Raw genomic sequence first — 18,050 nt, 5'->3', positions numbered from 1 at the left:
GATATTTCTCTACTCAGCTAATATGTAGAGAGCTAAGATTTAAATTGAGGACTGAGTCTAAAATACATGCCCTTTCCAACTCAAGACACAAGACTTTTTCTAACGCTTTTATATAGGGAAAGTGAAAGTGAACGTGTTATTCACTGAGTTGTGATGCTCTTTGTGACCCCATGGACTGTATCCCACTAGGCTCCTCTGTACATGGAATTCTTCAGGCAAGAATACTGGATTGGATAGGCCATTCCCTGTCCAAGAGATCTTTCTGACCCAGGGATCAAACCCAGATCTCTTGCATTGCAGGTAGATTCTTTATTGTCTGTGGAAGATACTCTACATCTCTTAAGTATCTCTCTTCTTCATAATATTAACTACCAGCTTAGTTCAAGATCTCATCATTTCCTACATATACTGTTGGGTTCAGTTTGTAACCAGTTTCTCTCAATCTAGTCTTATCCGCTCCTACCTGTCTTCTACAGTTTTGTAGGACCGACTTTTCTAAAACTCAGGTATGATTGTGCCAGGATCCTAAATAAAGCTTCTGAGTGGCTCTTCATTATCTTAAAGATCACAGTCCTCTATCCACATATGGAGTCTCATTTACCACCATCACCACTAGGCTTCTTCCATTTTCTTTCTTTTCTTAATTGGAGGATAATTGCTTTACAATGTTGTGGTGGTCTCTGCTGTACATCAACATGAACCAGTTCTAATTATATACATGAGACTCTTGAGAGTCCCTTGGACTGCAAGGAGATCAAACCAGTCTATCCTAAAGGAAATCAACCCTGAATATTCATTGGAAGAAATAATGCTGCAGCTCCAACCTTTTGGCCACCTGATGCAAAGAGCTGACTCACTGAAAAAGACCCTGATGCTGGGAAAGATTGAGGGCAAGAGGAGAAGGGGGCAATAGAGGATAAGATGGTTGGATGACATCACCGACAATGCACATGAGTCTGAGCAAGCTCCAGAAGACAGTGAAGGACAGGAAACCTGCAGTTCATGGAGTCGCAGAGTCAGACACCACTTAGTGACTGAACAACAATATCCCCTCTCTCTTGAGCCTCCTTCCTCCTTTCCACCCCTCCTAGGTCATCTCAGAGTGCCAGGCTGGGTTCCTTGTGTTATATAGCAGCGGCACCAGTTGTCTATTTTACACACGATAATGTGTATATGTAAATGCTACTTTCTCAATTCACTTACCAAACCTGAAGCAGTCACCAATCAATTTATTCATGCTGGGCATTCCTAATTCCTTTTATTACTTCTCACTGCTCCCTTCCCACTCAAGTCTTTCCAGTTAATACTGCTTCTTCAAGATAGTGCAAACATTTCTGTGATTCCTAGACTGAATTTGTGCGTTTATTAAAACTCACACTATTGGCTCAGTCGGTAAAGAATTTGCCTGCAAAGTAGGAGACCCAGGTTTGATGCCCAGGTTGGGAAAATCCCCTGGAAAAGGAAATGGCAATCCACTCCAGTATTCCTGCCTGGAGAATTCCATGGACAGAGGGGCTTGGCAAGCTATAGACTATGGGTTCTCAAAGAGTCGGACACTACTGAGTGACTAATATCACTTTTATATACCGTGTCATATTTTCTTATTTATCAGGTTGTCCCTCTCACTCAGTCCAGTGTCTGGCACATAGATTCATTCAGTAAATATTTGTTGAGAAAAAGAATAATTGCCTTCAACAACAGTATTCCCCAAAATACAGAAGCTATTTTGCATAGCTGATTTGAAGAATAACCTCCAATTCCTCTGTAAACTCTGGGCTGAATTACATTAAATAAGAAAGTGACCTTATTGATTCAACTATGTCGCCTTTCAAGAGCAAATACAAGAAGGATACACTTTTGAAGGAAGGAGGGAAGGGAAGAAGAAAGGATTACTGAATTAGAATCTTTCAGCTTTGGTCACTTTGACCTGCTTCTCCAGAACACATCACACCACCTTAGCTCCTTCATGACCATCATGCCTTCAAATGCTGCAAACCTACTTCTCCCACTAATACCATTCCCTTAGGGTCCCCAAGGTCACACTTCCCATTCAAGGCCACTAGTGCAGCAGCAGAAGCCATTCCCTCTACTGAGGCACCACAGAGAATTGTGGGAGAAAAACAGAGACTCCTGGGGCATTCAGATAATTTGGGGAGAGAATGGAGCACTGCGGAAGAGAACAGAGCATTCTGAGGAGAATGGAGAATCCTGGGAGAGAAAAGAGAAATGTGGGAGAACAGGGAGGGCTGTGGCAGAGCATAGAAGATTGTGGGGGAACACAGAGGAGTGTAGGTACACACAAAGCATTGTGGGAGAAAGAAATGTGGATGAGAACAGAAAATTGGGAGAGAGGGAATTACTGAAAGGAAGATATGTGGGGAGAGAGAATTCACAGCTGCTCGTCTACCAGCCGTTCCCACAGGGTCCACCACACAGACACTTCCGGCAACCCTCTCAAGTCTGTCTGAGTCAAGCCCCTCCACCAAAACCTCACCACCTTTGCTCCTTCGTGACCCTCCCCCTCCTGCCCCACTCCTGCTAGGACCACACACAGTTGTAGTTGAGACATGAAATTATGGGAAAAAATAGAGGCTTTACAGATAGAGAGAATTTGGGGAGAGAACAGAGATTTGTGGGAGAGAACAAAGAATTGTGGATAAGAACAAAGAATAATAGAAGAAGGGAGGTTTTGAGAAGAGACAAGGAATTGTCCTAGATACAGATAAGTGAACTGTAATGTTTCATTTGGTCTATACGGTAGGAGCCATATCCCCTCAACTATGGCTATGCCTACCCCTACATTCCCTCTGGACCATGCTCCCTCCTGCTCTTAAATCCACTCTTCTGGTCACTGCCAGTCATGCCCCGGATGTTTATTCATGGCTATGTCCAAATTCCTTCTCCCCTATGTATCATGCTTCTCCTTTCCAAGTCAATCTTCTGTACTCTACCTTGATCCTACTACAACCTCCCAGACAAAGGTGTTCTTGTTCCTTCCAGGATGCTCCCTACCTCCTTGTCCTCTGAATTCAGCTGTGGCCATACCCAGACCCTTGGGCCTTACTCTTTGTGCTCCATTGTAATCATGCTCCCTCTAACCCACCGCAACCATTCCACAAGGCCACACTTCCGCTTATTGAGTCTACTCTGTTCTAATCTTGTCTTCTCCCTCACCCACCATTCCTTTCCTCCCAAGGCCACTCTCCTTGTTAGCCCCTGTTTTAGTCCATGGTCTCTCCTCTCCCACCATAACAATACTATGTTCACTCAGTCTCGTAGTGCTCCTCTCAATCAGCGTGCCCCTTCCCTAGTCTCTACCAAACTCCTCCTGTAGGTAGAGGAGCCTCCAGGTCTCTTTAGAAACCCACTCAAATCAGAACTTAGGTCCAGTGGCATTCATAGAGTTAGTTGAGGCCTGTGGACCCATGATCCTTGCCTAAAAGATGACTTTCTTTAGATTTCTCCCAGCTTCAAATATTGCCACTTGATCAATGATTTATCTGTCAGTGGGGAAAATGGTGGATGAGTTATGGGCTGTATTTTAGTCAGCAATATTTCATATCCATGAAAATCATGTTCCTTGCAGGCAAGTTTCATGTTCCCTAACCCATCTGTTTTCATTCCAGCTCTGTAGTGGACCTTAAGGGCTTCTCTGGTAGCTCAGCTGGTAAAGAATCTGCCTGCAATGCAGGAGACCCCAGTTCAATTCCTGGGTTGGGAAGATCCCCTGAAGAAGGAATAGGCTACTCACTCCAGTATTCTTGGGCTTCCCTGATGACTTAGATGGTAAAGAAGCCACCAGCAATGCAGGAGACCTGGGTTCCATCCCTAGGTTGGGAAGATCCCCCGGGGGAGGGCATGGCAACCCACTCCAGTATTCTTGCCTGGAGAATCCCCATGGACAGAGGAACCTGGCAGGGCCCAGTCTTTGGGGTCACAAAGAGTCAGACATGACTGAGCGACTAAGCACAGCACAGTGGACCTTAAATGCTAGGCAGATGCATGGAGTAAGCATTCTCCTCTCCTGAGTCTCCTCCAGATGACTTTTCCTAGGCTCTTAGTGTCCTGTTGTAGTCTAGGACCTGTCAAGATAATACACACTTAAACAATCTGGTTGCAGACTGAGCTCTGAGAATACTCTGATATCCTTACTCCTTTCATTTTCAACTCTGGCTTTACAAGAAAACTATGAAGAGGTTATGACTAGTTTTCTATCCTGTTCTAAAATCTCTAAAAAATACTTAAGAATAAACTTTACCAAGAAGGTGAGAAAATCTGTGTCTTTCAGAAGGAGAAAACTATATAGGTGAATATTATAGATGAAAACTACAAAACATTGATGAAAGAAATTTAAAATGACACAAAATTGGAAAAATATCCCATGCTGGAAAAATTAATATAGTTAAAATGTCCACTATCCAAAGTATTTTACAGATTGCATGCAATTGTTATCAAATGTTTAACTGCACTTTTTTTTACAAAAATAGAAAAACAAATCCAAAATTCATACAAACTGCCAAAAAAGTGCTGAATAGCAAGGAAATTTTGAGCAAGAAGAACAAAGTTGGAAACCTCACACCTCCTGATTTCAAAATATGTTACAAAATTACAGGAATCAAGACAGTATGGTGCTAGGACAAAAACAAACATATAAACCAAAGGAAAAGAATAGAGAGCCTGAGAATGAACCCAGTTATTTATGGTTAACTTATCTTTGACAAAGATGCCAAGAATACAATGAGGAAAGAATAATCTCTTCAGTAATCGCTCCTGGAAAAGCTAGATGCTCACATGCAAAAGAATGAAATTGGACCTTGATCTTACAGCATATACAATAATTAACTTGAAATGGATTAAAGGCTTAAATGTAAGAATTAACTGTAAAACTCCTAGAAGAAAACATAGGAAAAATCTTTTCTTAACATTGGTGTTGGCAGTACTTCTTGGATATGACACCAGAAGCACAGACAGCAAAAGCAAAAATAGACAAATGGGATTATATTAAACCAAAATACTTCTGGAGAGCAAAGAAAATAAAAAAACTGAAGAGACAGCTCCAAGAATGGGAGAAAATATTTGCAAACCATATATCTGGTAACAGGTTAATACCCAAAAATATAAGAAACTCCTACTAAATAGCAAAAAACAAACAAACAAAAAAACCCCTCAAATAACCCAATTAAAAAATAGGCCAAGGGCCTAAATAGACACTCCTCAAAAGAAGACATACAAGTGGCCAACAGGTATATGAAAATGTGTTGGACATCACTAATTATCAGAAAAATTAAAATCAAATCCAACAATAAGATATCACTGCAATGTATGCTAGGATAGCATTTTGTTTTTTTCAAAAAAGATAAACAGGGTGGGTGAAGATGTGAAGAAAAGGGAACACTGTACACTATTGGTGGGACATAAGTTGGTTCAACCACTATGGAATACAGTAAGAAAATTCCTCAAAAAGTTAAAAACAGAACTATCATAGCATCTAGCAATCCCACATCTGGGTACATATCCAAGTGAATTGAAATCAGTATCTCAAAAAGATATCTGCATTTCCATGTTCATTGCAGCATTAATCCCAATAACCAAGGCATGGAGGCAGCCTAAAGGTCCATCTACAGAAGAATGGATATATACATACAATGGAATGTTATTCAGCCTTTAAAAAGAAAGAAATTTTGTCACTTGTGTCAACGTGAATGAACATGAAGGACATTATGATAAGTAAAGTTAGCCAGACACAGAACAAACACTACATGATCCCACTCATTTGAGAAATCTAAAATAGTCAAACATAAAAGCAAAGAGTAGAATGATTATTGCTAGGGACTAGAGGGAGAGAGAAATGAGAAAAGGATAAAACATTTCAGTTATGCAATATTAATAAGTCCTAGAAATTATTCTACAGCACAGTGACTGTAGTTAACAGTATTGTATTATATACCTAAAATTTTTGCTATGAGGGTAGATCTTAAGTGTTATTACATAAACAAATAAATAGGATGGGAAGATACTTTTGGAGGCAATGGATATGTATATGGCATTAACTGTGGTGATATTTTCATGAGCATATGTGAGTGATAGTTACTTAGTCTTGTCTGATTCTTTGCAACCCCATGGACTGTAGCCTGCTAGGCTCCTCTGTCCATGGAATTCTCCAGGCAAGATTACTGATGTGGGTTGCCATTTCCTTCTCCAAGGATCTTCCTGACCCAGGGATCCTGCATTGCAGGAGAGTCTTTACCATCTGAGCCACTAGGGAAGCCTACTATTAAGAGACATTTCTAAGTATAAAGACAGGTCAGCTTAAAAAGTATCAGCAGGTACATGCTTGACTTTATCTTATAATCTGTAGACAATACATTAGAAAATGTAATGAATCCATATACCTTTTCCAAAGGAATACCCAAGACAGAAGTAGCAATAAAGTTATAAATGACAGTCATCAATCAGATGAAATAATTTAGATGAAGCTTTTTTCTCTCAAAGAGATGGGGACTGGGCAAGTGGTCAGGAAAGAAAGGCAATGTGATTTTAGCCTTGTATGAAAGATAATGTTCAGTTCCATGTTGATGAACATAGTTCTGTTTTTGCCAAATAAATCCTCTACTTCAAATTACTGTCCAAATGCTTTATTAAAACTCTGCTTCTGACCTTTGTTTTGGAATCTGTTACTTTTGTTGCCACCTCCTGATCGCAGTCCTCTGAAGCTTCTACTTCTTTCCTGCGGTCCCCCGACACCTCGGTTGCCCTCGCGCTGTCCCCTGAAGCCTCGATTGCCTTCCCACTGTCCTTGGAAGTTGCGACATCCTTCCCTTGGACCTTCTAGCTCTGGTTGTGGCCACAGAAAGCTGCCAGCACCGTGAATCATGCCACTTTTCCTGTACTTCTGTTACTGATGAAGTAGGGATATCAAAGCAAACACCCTGCTTTCCTTTGAGAAAGACCATTCCCTTCACTTTGGAATCAGTATCTCCACCCAGCTGCTCTTTTAGTTCTTTCCAAGCATAACTAATGTTTGGCATTTCAATTGAGCACCGCAAGATCATGAGCATATACTTCTCTCCAGATTCATCAAGCTGTATACATTAAATATGTTCATCTTTTCATATGTCAATCATATCTCAATAAAATGGTTTAAAGAAAAAAAAAAGAGCTTCACCAAGGATCATAATTGTCATTGAGAAGAATATTTGCTCAGAATTCTGCAGTAAAATGAGTTTGATTCATGCCCTCAAACTTCTTTCCTCACCTTTTTCCTTTGATTTCATAAGAGAGAAATGAAACACAATAGTGAGTAGAATGAGAAAACTGTTGCTTTGGATGTGATCAAATAGTATTATGTTTAATGTTGCTCTCCTGGAATGTTGTACTTTTTTAAGGAAAATATTATTAAATAGCTAACAAAACATTCCAAAGGGCAAACATTAACTTGACCCAGTTCAATCACATAATATCAATACCTGTATACAATTCAAACTTGTAATGGCGTTGCAACCTCACTCCCTGATATTCTTTGTACCCTCAGTTTTAAACACTCTTATCCCTTCTTTGGAGAAGGCAATGGCAACCCACTCCAGTACTCTTGCCTGGAAAATCCCATGGATGGAGGAGTCTGGTAGGCTGCAGTCCACGGGGTCGTGAAGAGTCGGACACGACTGAGCGACTTCATTTTCACTTTTCACTTTCATGCATTGGAGAAGGAAATGGCAACCCACTCCGGTGTTCTTGCCTAGAGAATCCCAGGGAGAGCGGAACCTGGTGGGCTGCCGTCTATGGGGTCGCACAGAGTCGGACACGACTGAAGCGACTTAGCAGCATGCCTTCTTTGGGTTTCAGAAAACAGTCCTCTACTGTAGTTTTGTGACTATACTTGTTTCGCTTTCTTGTATGAATGACATAGACAAAAGAGTATATAGTGCACATAAATGTATGGTTTTGGTTTAGTCACTAAGTCATGTCCGACTTTTACGACCCCATGGACTGTAGCCTGCCAGGCTCCTCTGTAGAATTCTCCAGTCACTGGAATGGGATGCCATTTACTTCTCCAAGGGATCTTCCTGACCCAGGAATTGAACCCCGGTCTCCTGCATTGCAGGCAGATTCTTTACTGATTGAGCTACGAGGGAAGTTCCCTACATAAATGTATATATTTATTTAAATCTTAATATGAACTATGTAAAAAAAAACAAAAAAAGGAATCTTCAGACATATCTTCCTGGGGAAAGAGCATCTTCCCGTAGCTACTCAGTTGCTCATTTATTCAAAATTGTGTTTATCAAATACTATGTGTGTTCCACTGACAAATAAGAGAAGCCTTAAGGAGCTTACAGTCTGATGTTGCTCCAATCTGAGTTTGATAAAAAAAAAAAAACAACTAGAAAGTTAAAGGTGTGGTCATGGGTTGATAGGTGGAAAAGAACTTGGTAATCATAGATCTTCTGGATTCAATCAATAGGAATATCTAGGTATAGCGAACATAGGAAGCCACTTTCATAGTAGTTACTACAGTCTTTTACACAATACATTCTCAATCAGTCTTCACTGAATCTGAAGAAGGAGGAGGGGAGGGGAAGAGGGAGGGGGAGAAAAGGAAGACACTTTCGTCTTTGATGAAGAAACATCAGATGCGAGGCCTGTCACAAGTGTGTTAGTACCTAAAATTCTAAATATTGAAAGTAAATTGCTTTTTAAAATAAATCAGAGTGGATTCAAGAGTATCACTATTATGATATTTCTTTCAATCACTTGCTTTTTTAACCATGAAGAGAAAGGGATGTAGTTACAGACTAGGCATGAGAACTGAACTGGATACAGTCTTGGAAGAGTATCATTAAGGCAAGCTTCATTCATCAAGTGCTTGAAGATCAAAAAAGTCTGAGAATTCTGTTTTAGATTATCTTCTCTACCATTTCTCTCACTTGGACATTTGACAGGACTATGCAGATGACAATTGAAAGTTGTCAACTGACTCTCTAAAAACTTGTATTTCATACAGAGGCTGGACCCCAATGCTCTGGAAACTAGAAGACCAGTGAAAAGTTAATATTCTACCTTCAAGTTGAGAAGTTCTATTGGCACTCCCTTAGTGTATTACTTTTCTATGGAAACCCTATAAACAGTGCCTAAAACAAGACACAATTTTTACCTCACAGTATTGGAAAGTCAAGAGTCAGGGAACGGCTTAGCTGGGTCATTGCTCAGGGTCTCCCGGGACTGAAGTCAAGGTTATCAGCTGGGGCTCTGGTCTTATCTGAGGCTTAGGGTCCTCTTTCAAGCTCACTGGTTGCTGGCAGAATTATTTTCTTGTGGGTCTGAGACTGAGGCATTCAGAGCACCCCCCCACCACACCCCCCCCGCCCCCACACACACACGTTCCCTCTCACATAGCCTTCTCCATATCATGCCAGTTTGTTTCTTCAAGACCAATAGGAGAATCTCTGTGACTTCTTTTAAGGGCTCACCTGGTGAAGTCAGGCCCAGGATAATCTCCCCAATTTAAAGTCAGCTGATTAGGGACTATAATTATATCTACAAAATTCCTTCACAGCAGTACCTAGATTAACTTTTGGCTGAATAACTGGAATAATATGTACATACTTAGAGTCAGGAATCTTGGGGGTTATCTTAGAATCTGCCTTCCACACTTGAAATGGAAAACATTTCCCTATTTAAATATCTGTTGTTACTAATGTTGCTGCTGAGATTCTTGAGGATTCAAGAACTGTCTTTCACAATTTTCATTGTGGGGAAAAAATTACCTTCACAAAACTTGTGCAAAGAACAGTTGCCTCTTCTCAGCTACTTGGATATACTTCAAATTGAAGGAATTTTTTAAAAAATAGATTTTCTATGACAGTTAAACCATGGGAAGTCATGTGGGAATATAAGACTAGTTAGTTGCAAGAAGTGTAGATCATGAAAGAGACTCCACAAGAAGAGGTCAAGGTACCATTAATTAAGAAAAGATTGTGTTGAATAGCCAGTCACCTGGATTAGATTAAGTCCATTTCCTTGGATACAAGGCGGCTGGACTCTGACAACCAGTCTGTTCTAGAATCCCTCTGTGCCTTTTTAGTAACCCACAGAAAATTTGGTATTCAATACTTTGAGTCCATAAATCCATTAAAAAAATAAGAATGCACATTACTTTCTGGGAGGTCTGTTTGTTTTAATGAGCAAAGAATAAAATAATTATCTCACACAATGCTGCAGGTGTAGATTGTAAGAGCAACTTCAATAGCTGTGTGTGAAATTGATAATAGGTCTCCAGTGAAAGAACATTTTTAGATCTCCATTTTCTCATAGTTTCTTTTCTTGTAAAATAGTTAATGCCAAAATTAGTTCAATTGCTCTTTTTGGAAGCCTTCAAAAATTGCAGTCACATTGTTGGTTCTTTTGTTTAATACATTCTATCCATATGCTGCTGGCTCGCCTTTTCAGAGAGCTCAAACCTTTGTGTATGCCCTTGGGAAAAGATGTGTGGCCTCAATTTCTAATCAGGAAGTATAGTTCCTCAACTTAAGCCTGTCTCTGACTTACAGTCAATTGATTTGGTTCAATACTTAGATGCCAATAAAACTGAAAATATCACTAGTGTTCCAAAAATAAATTTATTTTCATCCACAAATAATTGTGAAGTCCTTGTATTAGGAATTATGAAGTCTAGTTGAATAGCATCATTCAAAGATCTGTCTCTGATGTCATGAGCCACATGCAGAAATGGATTCCTCTGTAAATGATTGTCCTGGTGACAGTTTACAAAATGCCAATTTTAAATGCTCAAGTTAAAAAAAAAAAAAAACAACTTGGCTCTGGACTTGAAAAAAATTAGAAACAGAAGGTTAACTCTAAAAATGAAAACACTTCTATTGTATTAAACAAGTAAACTGAAAAACAATAAAAAGTATTTAAAGCACTTTTGAGTTTTAGAAATACAGTAACTAACTGCCTTGCTGCCTAACTTTCCACCACTCTGCAGATGATTTACATCACTTCATTGAGGAGATAGACTATCCTGGACAAAATTCCTTCAAGTTTACTTTCCAAAGCGTCACTGCATACTTAGCTGCAGGCATTTCATAAATGGTTGTTGGGAGAGGAAAGGTTGGATGAGCACAGATACTCCTTCTTGACTCCTTTAGTTTGTCAAGTAGAAGAGACTCTCTCCTGTTGCTGAACTAAGCCTTCTGAAGACCAAGTCATCCACCTGTGTTTTGGCTCCACCCTTCAAAGAAATTCTTGGATCCTTCCTCATCAAGAACCTACCTGGCTGAACCAGTCAATCCTTCTCTTATACACCTCTGTCTCTCCTGGCTCTTTAAATTACGGAGTGCAAGCCCATACTGCTTGCCATATGACAGGCCAATAAATCAAGATACAAGTTGTTTGGGCAAGCATTAGTGACTTTATTTAGAAAGCCAACAGACCAAGAAGAAGATAGGCTAGTGTCCCAAAGAACCACCTTACCCAAGGTAGAATTTAGGCTTTTTTAATACTAAAAGGGGAGAAGGTGTTGCTGGTTGTTGTAAACTTCTTGGTGCAGGAATCCTTTCTTCTTGCAGCAGTCCACAAAGGCCTGGTTATCATATTCCTGTAAACCTCCAACAGAACAAATGTTATTCTCTGTTCTGCAACTTTTTATCTCTATATGAGTGGGAAACTGTTATACTTTTTAGGATCAGAGCCTCAAGAATGGGCTATCCTGTATATTTCAGGCTAGAGGCAACATTCTTACACAAAAGAAGCAGAGCCAGCACGACCAAGCACAGGCAACAGAGCACAAGGATCAGAGCTAAAGGAATAGAATCAGTATGGAGTCAGTTTTGTTCTCTGTTACACTTCCACTTTCCCATTAACAAGTAAACATGTTTCAGATCTCTTTTTTTTCTGATGTGTGTGCCTCTGTAAACATATATACGCATTTATTACATTTACAAACACGTATGTCACTATTTAGACATTCCCTTGTTGATAGCCATTTGTTACCAAATTTTTGCTCTTATGTACATTTCCCTGTCTCCTTGCACACAGCTGTAGCCACTTCTCTGGGGCAATGGTCCTCTGGGGTCATATACCAGACTTATTAAGATAAAATCTCCAAGGCTATTTCTTAAAAGCCTTGCAGGTAATCCTAATGAGCTGCTTTTAGTTGAGAACTACAGCTCTAGAAAGAGAAGTAGAAAATCTGGGTACACAATTATTCCCCAATGCAACTCTACCTATTTTCTAGCCTATTAGTATTGTAAGATTTTTTTTTCTGCTTGTTTGCTACCATGTGATATTTTCAGACTTTTTCATTTTTCCCAATCCAAGTATGAATTGTATTTCAAATTATTTTCCTTTTGATTTAATTTTTAATTACGAGCAAGCTTGATCATCTTTTTGCAAATTTTTCCATTCTGGTTCTTTTTTTCTGTAAATTACCTGTTCATATCTCTTGTCTATTTTTCTGTTGGTGATTGCCTTTTTCTTATTGATTTATATGCTCCATGTGATCATCTTTTTCCTATGTATGCAAACTATCTCCTCCAAGTGCATTGCCAGTTTTTTTTAAATTTGTGGTTTCTTGTGTTGATACTGCCTAATTCAATTTCCAGCTTTACGGTTGTTAAGTTGTTCTTCTTTTATATAACTGGAGTTGACTATTCTTAGGCTTTTTTAAAGTCCATTACCACTTTCTTCAGAATTAAAGTCCAGAAAGGAGTGCATGTGTTCTAATCCTAGCTGCCAGGGGCATGGATCTTCTCAGTTTTGGAAGTGGAAGATAAACTCCATTCCTCACCAGGACTTTTGAAATCAGGAACTCCAAAAACAGCAAGGGGAGTTTAGATGCTGAGCAGTTCAAAAACATGAAAATTCCCTTCTAGCTTCAAAAATTTTACTAAAGACGGTTGCATTCTGTAGCTGTATGTTAGTCACTCAGTCATCTCTGACTCTTTATGATCACATGGACTGCAGCCCGCCAGACTCCTCTGTCCATGGAATTCTAAAGGCAAGAATACTGGAGTGGGAGAAAAGACAATCTGTTTAACAAGTGGTGCTGGGAAAACTGGTCAACCACGTGTAAAAGAATGAAACTAGAACACCTCTCACACCATAAATGAAAATAAACTCAAAATAGATTAAAGATCTAAATGTAAGACCAGAAACTATAAAATTCTTAGAGGAAAACATAGAACACTCTCTGACAAAAATCACAGTAAGATCCTCTATGACCCATCTCCTGGAATAATGGAAATAAAAACAAAAATAAACAAATGGGACCTAATTAAACTTAAAAGCTTTTGCACAACAAAGGAAACAAAAATCAAGGTGAAAAGGCAGCCTTCAGAATGGGAGAAAATAATAGCAAACCAAATAAAACAACTGACACAGAATTAATCTCCAAAATATACAAGCAGCTCATGTAGCTCAATACCAGAAAAACGAACAACCTAATCAAAAAGTGGGCCAAAGAACGAAACAGACATTTCTCCAAAGAAGACACCATACAGATATCTAATAAACACAAAAAAAGATGCTCAACATCACTCATTGCTAGAGAAATGCAAATCAAAACCACAATGAGGTTTTGATTTGCATTTCTCTAATAATAATAACAATAATAAACTTCTCTCAAGAGTTGGTGTGAGCCTACTCCTAAACACACCTGCAATAAGTGTTGTTGCTGATCAGTCACTAAGTCATGTCCACCTCTTTGCGACCCCATGAATTTCAGCACGCCAAGGTTCCCTGTCCTTCACTATCTCCCAGAGTTTGCTCACTTGTGTCTGTTAAGTCGGTAATGCTACCCAACTATCTCATCCTATGTTGTCCCTTTCTCCTCTTGCCCTCAATCTTTCCCAGCATCAGGATCTAGTCTAATGAGTTAGCTTTTCACATCAGGTGGCCAAAGTATTGGCACTTCAGCTTCAGCATCAGTCCTTCCTATGAATATTCAGGGTTGATTTCCTTCAGGATTGACTGGTTTGATCTCCTTGCTGTCCAAGGGACTTTCAAGAGTCTTCTCCAGCACCACAATTCAAAAGCATCAATTCTTTGGCACTCACAATAAGTTTAATGACTGCCATAAGTTCGATTTCTCCTTCACAGTAACAATGAAAAAAATTCCAAATTCCCTTTTAGTTAACAGCCCTTGACAGATGATTGTCATGGAAGGACTCTCTATACCCACTAACTCCACCACCTCAAATCATTTGTTCCTCTCTCTGCTCCAAGTCTATCCATTCCAATATATATTATTTAATTAGGCTGTGGCAGCTTAATTCCCTTGACACTTTCCTGTATTTCTGGAACATTGTTCTACTATGAACTTTAGTGTCTACCATGAACAGGAGTGTCTGCAGCACCACATTCTTCCATGGTCTGTCTGATAATCAACTTGATCTTTCTCGGTCTCATTTATAAACATTCTTTTTTCCATCCTCCCCTCAAGTGCCAGGATTCATCTATTTCCCCATGACTCTATCTTTGCCTCTTTTCATATGCTACACCACTATCTGTAAAATAGATATTCTTGATTCTACATCTTTAGCTCTTCCCTTTCCATTGAGATCCAAACTTATATAAGTAGTTCAAACTACTTTTGGACAATTTTATCTGGAAGTTTCCTTGCCACTTCAAATGATAGGCCTTAACTAAACCTATCACTTTCCACCCATCTTGCTCATTGCTCCAACCCCCTCCCTCTTCCACCATTCCAAGCCAAAACCTCCTCTTTATATGTTCCTTGTCAAAACCAGAAACATATAAGTGGCTTCTGAGTCCTCTCCTTCCCTAATCTATATCAAATTGCTTACCCAGTTTCCTAGACCTTTCCATTTCCCATACCATGACCTAAGATGAAGCCACCATTAACTTTTGATGAATGCAACATCTTCTGCATGGACTTTCTTAGACTACCACAAGTTATTCACCCCCAAAATCTAGTGTTCTTGTTCAATGGCATATCTGATGCTACAGCCTGTCTATTTAAAAATTTTCAATGATTCCTGAAAGTCCTCAGAAAAAAAAAGATTAAGACATTCATAGTATGTATTGATTCCCTCCATTCTCAATCCTATCCTTCTATGCAGCAAAATAATTTTAGGAATTGACACTTGCTTGAGAGGCAGAACTCACTTAGTCTAGCCAATCATGATGATCCTACACCCCTAGCCAATGATTGATTTTGGAACCAAGGACTGAGACAACTGATGCTGGACATTCCACTGATAATATTTACTGATGGAGCTGTGGGTATGATGACTAGATTGAGCCAAAGTAAGACTGAAGTGAGGAAGTTTTATTCTACCAATAGGAGCATTCCCTCTTTTCCCATATTGAGATAAACAATAAAAGACTATAGCCTTGATTCCTCTTGGTTGCTATCTTAACAAAATGAAGATGATGTCCTGGAAGAATGGAAAATAATGGAAGAAACCAACCAACTGTGAACATGCCATGACTTAATCTTTTAAAACTGTGTTGAAATCACTTTAAACATTATAAGGCTCTTCATGATCTAGTCTTTAATTGTCTTTCCAGCTTCACCTCATCTTATCTGTTTTCTTACACTCAATACATCATCTGATGACCAGCAGTACTGGTACAACCAGAGAACTGGCTTGAAATAGGGAACTTCAGGCCCTACCCTAGACCTACTGAACCAGAATTCGCAATTTAATACTTTTGCTAAGTGACTATGTGCACATTAGAGTTTGAGAAGCACTGCCTTTGACCAGTGATTCTCAAAGTATGGCTCCCAGACTGGCAGCATCAGGATTGGTATCCCCTGGGAAACTACAGTGCTGTGCTGTGTTTAGTCACTCAGTTGTGTCCAACTCTTTGCAACCCTATGGACTGTATCCCACCCGGCTCCTCTGTCCCTGGGGATTCTCCAGGCAAGAATACTGGAGTGGGTTGCCATGCCCTCCTCCAGAGGATCTTCCCAACCCAGGGATCAAATCCAGGTCTCCCGCATGGATTCTTTACCATGAGCCACCAAGGAAGCCCAGGAAACTATTAGGAATACCAATGCTCAGGCCCCTAGACCTACTGAATCAGAAACTGTAGGGGTGGTATTCCCAGAAATACATGTTTTAATGACTCAGTCACCTCCCCTCAATACTATGCATAGGATTTGTATTTTTAGGCGATGTAGATACTATCTGTCTCTAGACCACTCTTTGGGACTATTGGTCTACACAAGTGTTTTCTAAGGGGCGTCCCAGGTGGCACTAGTGGTAAAGAACCTGCCTGCCAATGCAGCAGACATAAGAGACCCAGGTTCAGTCCCCTGGGTTGGGAGGATCCCCTGAAGAAGGACAGAGCAACCCACTCCAATATTTTTGCCTGGAGAATCCCATGGATAGAGGAGACTGGTGAGCTACAGCCCATTGGGTTGCAAAGAGTCAGACACAAATGAAGTGGCTTAGCATGCACACATTCAGGTATTACCTCTTGCCAGAAGTTCTCCCTGATAGCCAGATTTGGATTAAGTGCCCAGACGATATACTCAAGTGATAGCCAGAGCAATTCGCAAACTGTAGTCCACTTTTTCTTCTGACCTAATCTTCTTCATGGAATTAACAACAATTGTTGAGTGCAGTGTCAGCTACAGACACTGTTTTACTCCTGGGTCTAATGCGACCTCACACAAAAATGGGTGCTCAATAATCATTTGTTAAATAATATGCATTAAGGCAGGAATTGTGTCTTCTGTACTACTTCCCTTGATGATGGTCATAGCTCCTCAAAAAATATTTATAGAAGTTTTATAATTACTTCTTAAGGGAACTCTTTCCATTTACAAGTTCTCAAATAAAACTAGAAAATGCTCTAGATGTAGAAAAATTAGGGGAAAATAAAATTAGGAAGACTTGGTTAACATCATCCATTTACTGCTGAATAAGGATTAGACATTGCTTAAGATTTTTTCACTAGGGCTGGGATGTGGATTCTGACAAAGACTGGATTATTATGATGATTATACATAGCAATAGTGTGATTAAGAGCTGGGTTGGGGGCAGAAAATTCCAGCTTGGCCACTTACTCATGATGTGTCTCTGGCAGCTTCTCAACTTCTTTGTTTTACAGTCCTTACCTCTAAGATGGGTAATGTTTGCCTCACAGGAATACGGAAGGCTTAAATGAGATAACACCTTTCAGACACGTAGCTCGATACCTGGTACATAATAAGTTCTCAACGAGTGCAAGCTAAGAGCAAAGGGGGCATTTCTAAATTCCATATAGACCTGTGGGTAGAGTTTGGTGCCATCTTGGCTGACAAAACTATTTTTCAAATATAAGCTTGGTCTCCTTCGAATCTTTGCATTTTATATTGAACTACTGATTATCCATGGAGAAGGCAATGGCACCCCATTCCAGTACTCTTGCCTGGAAGATCCCATGGACAGAGGAGCCTGGTAGGCTGCAGTCCATGGGGTTGCTAAGCGTTGGACACGACTGGGCGACTTCACTTTCATGCATTGGAGAAGGAAATGGCAACCCACTCCAGTATTCTTGTCTGGAGAATCCCAGGGATGGGGGAGCCTGGTGGGCTGCCATCTATGGGGTCGCACAGAGTCAGACACGACTGAAGTGACTTAGCAGCAGCAGCACTGATTATCCAGGAGCAAAAACAGAAACTGTTTCCACATCTACCCTGCCATCCTCACAAACCTTTGCTCTCATAGATATTAGTTTCACTTCTTTCTCCAAAACAATAGCTGCATTATGAAGAGATGAAAACTTCCCAAACATGGCCTGAAGGAACAGAAGGATGGGAAGACTTACTTGTGGGTGACTGGCCCACAGGCAACAGATTATGATTCTAACTCAAAGTCCCAGAGATGCAGACCTTCACAGCAGACACCAGCCCATGTAGGAGGATGGGATCACAATGTCCCTGGAAGGTGAGCTACAGAGCCCACAGTTGTAAAATATAGCCCTTTGTGTGCTGAATGTTGAACCAGAGCACACTGAGACAAGAAATGTTTATGTATAGGCATCAATAAAGTGAAAGCATAAGCTCTATGGACAGAATTGGGCTGGTCAAGGGCAGC

The 18,050-nt window shown here is 40.1% G+C and overlaps 1 long non-coding RNA gene across 1 annotated transcript; it reads left to right on the top strand.

Annotated features, from left to right (window-relative positions):
- Window positions 1–255: 255 nt before the first annotated feature.
- LOC122447071 lies at window positions 256–6,383 on the top strand. Its single transcript, XR_006271123.1, has 3 exons — window positions 256–300; window positions 2,104–2,109; window positions 6,241–6,383. It is a non-coding gene; the product is annotated as an uncharacterized LOC122447071 (long non-coding RNA).
- Window positions 6,384–18,050: the final 11,667 nt, after the last annotated feature.

Source organism: Cervus canadensis, chromosome 9, assembly GCF_019320065.1.
Source record: "Cervus canadensis isolate Bull #8, Minnesota chromosome 9, ASM1932006v1, whole genome shotgun sequence".
Taxonomy (NCBI): domain Eukaryota; kingdom Metazoa; phylum Chordata; class Mammalia; order Artiodactyla; family Cervidae; genus Cervus; species Cervus canadensis.
Note: the sequence above shows the minus strand (reverse complement) of the source record. Positions and strands in the feature narration are given on the sequence as shown.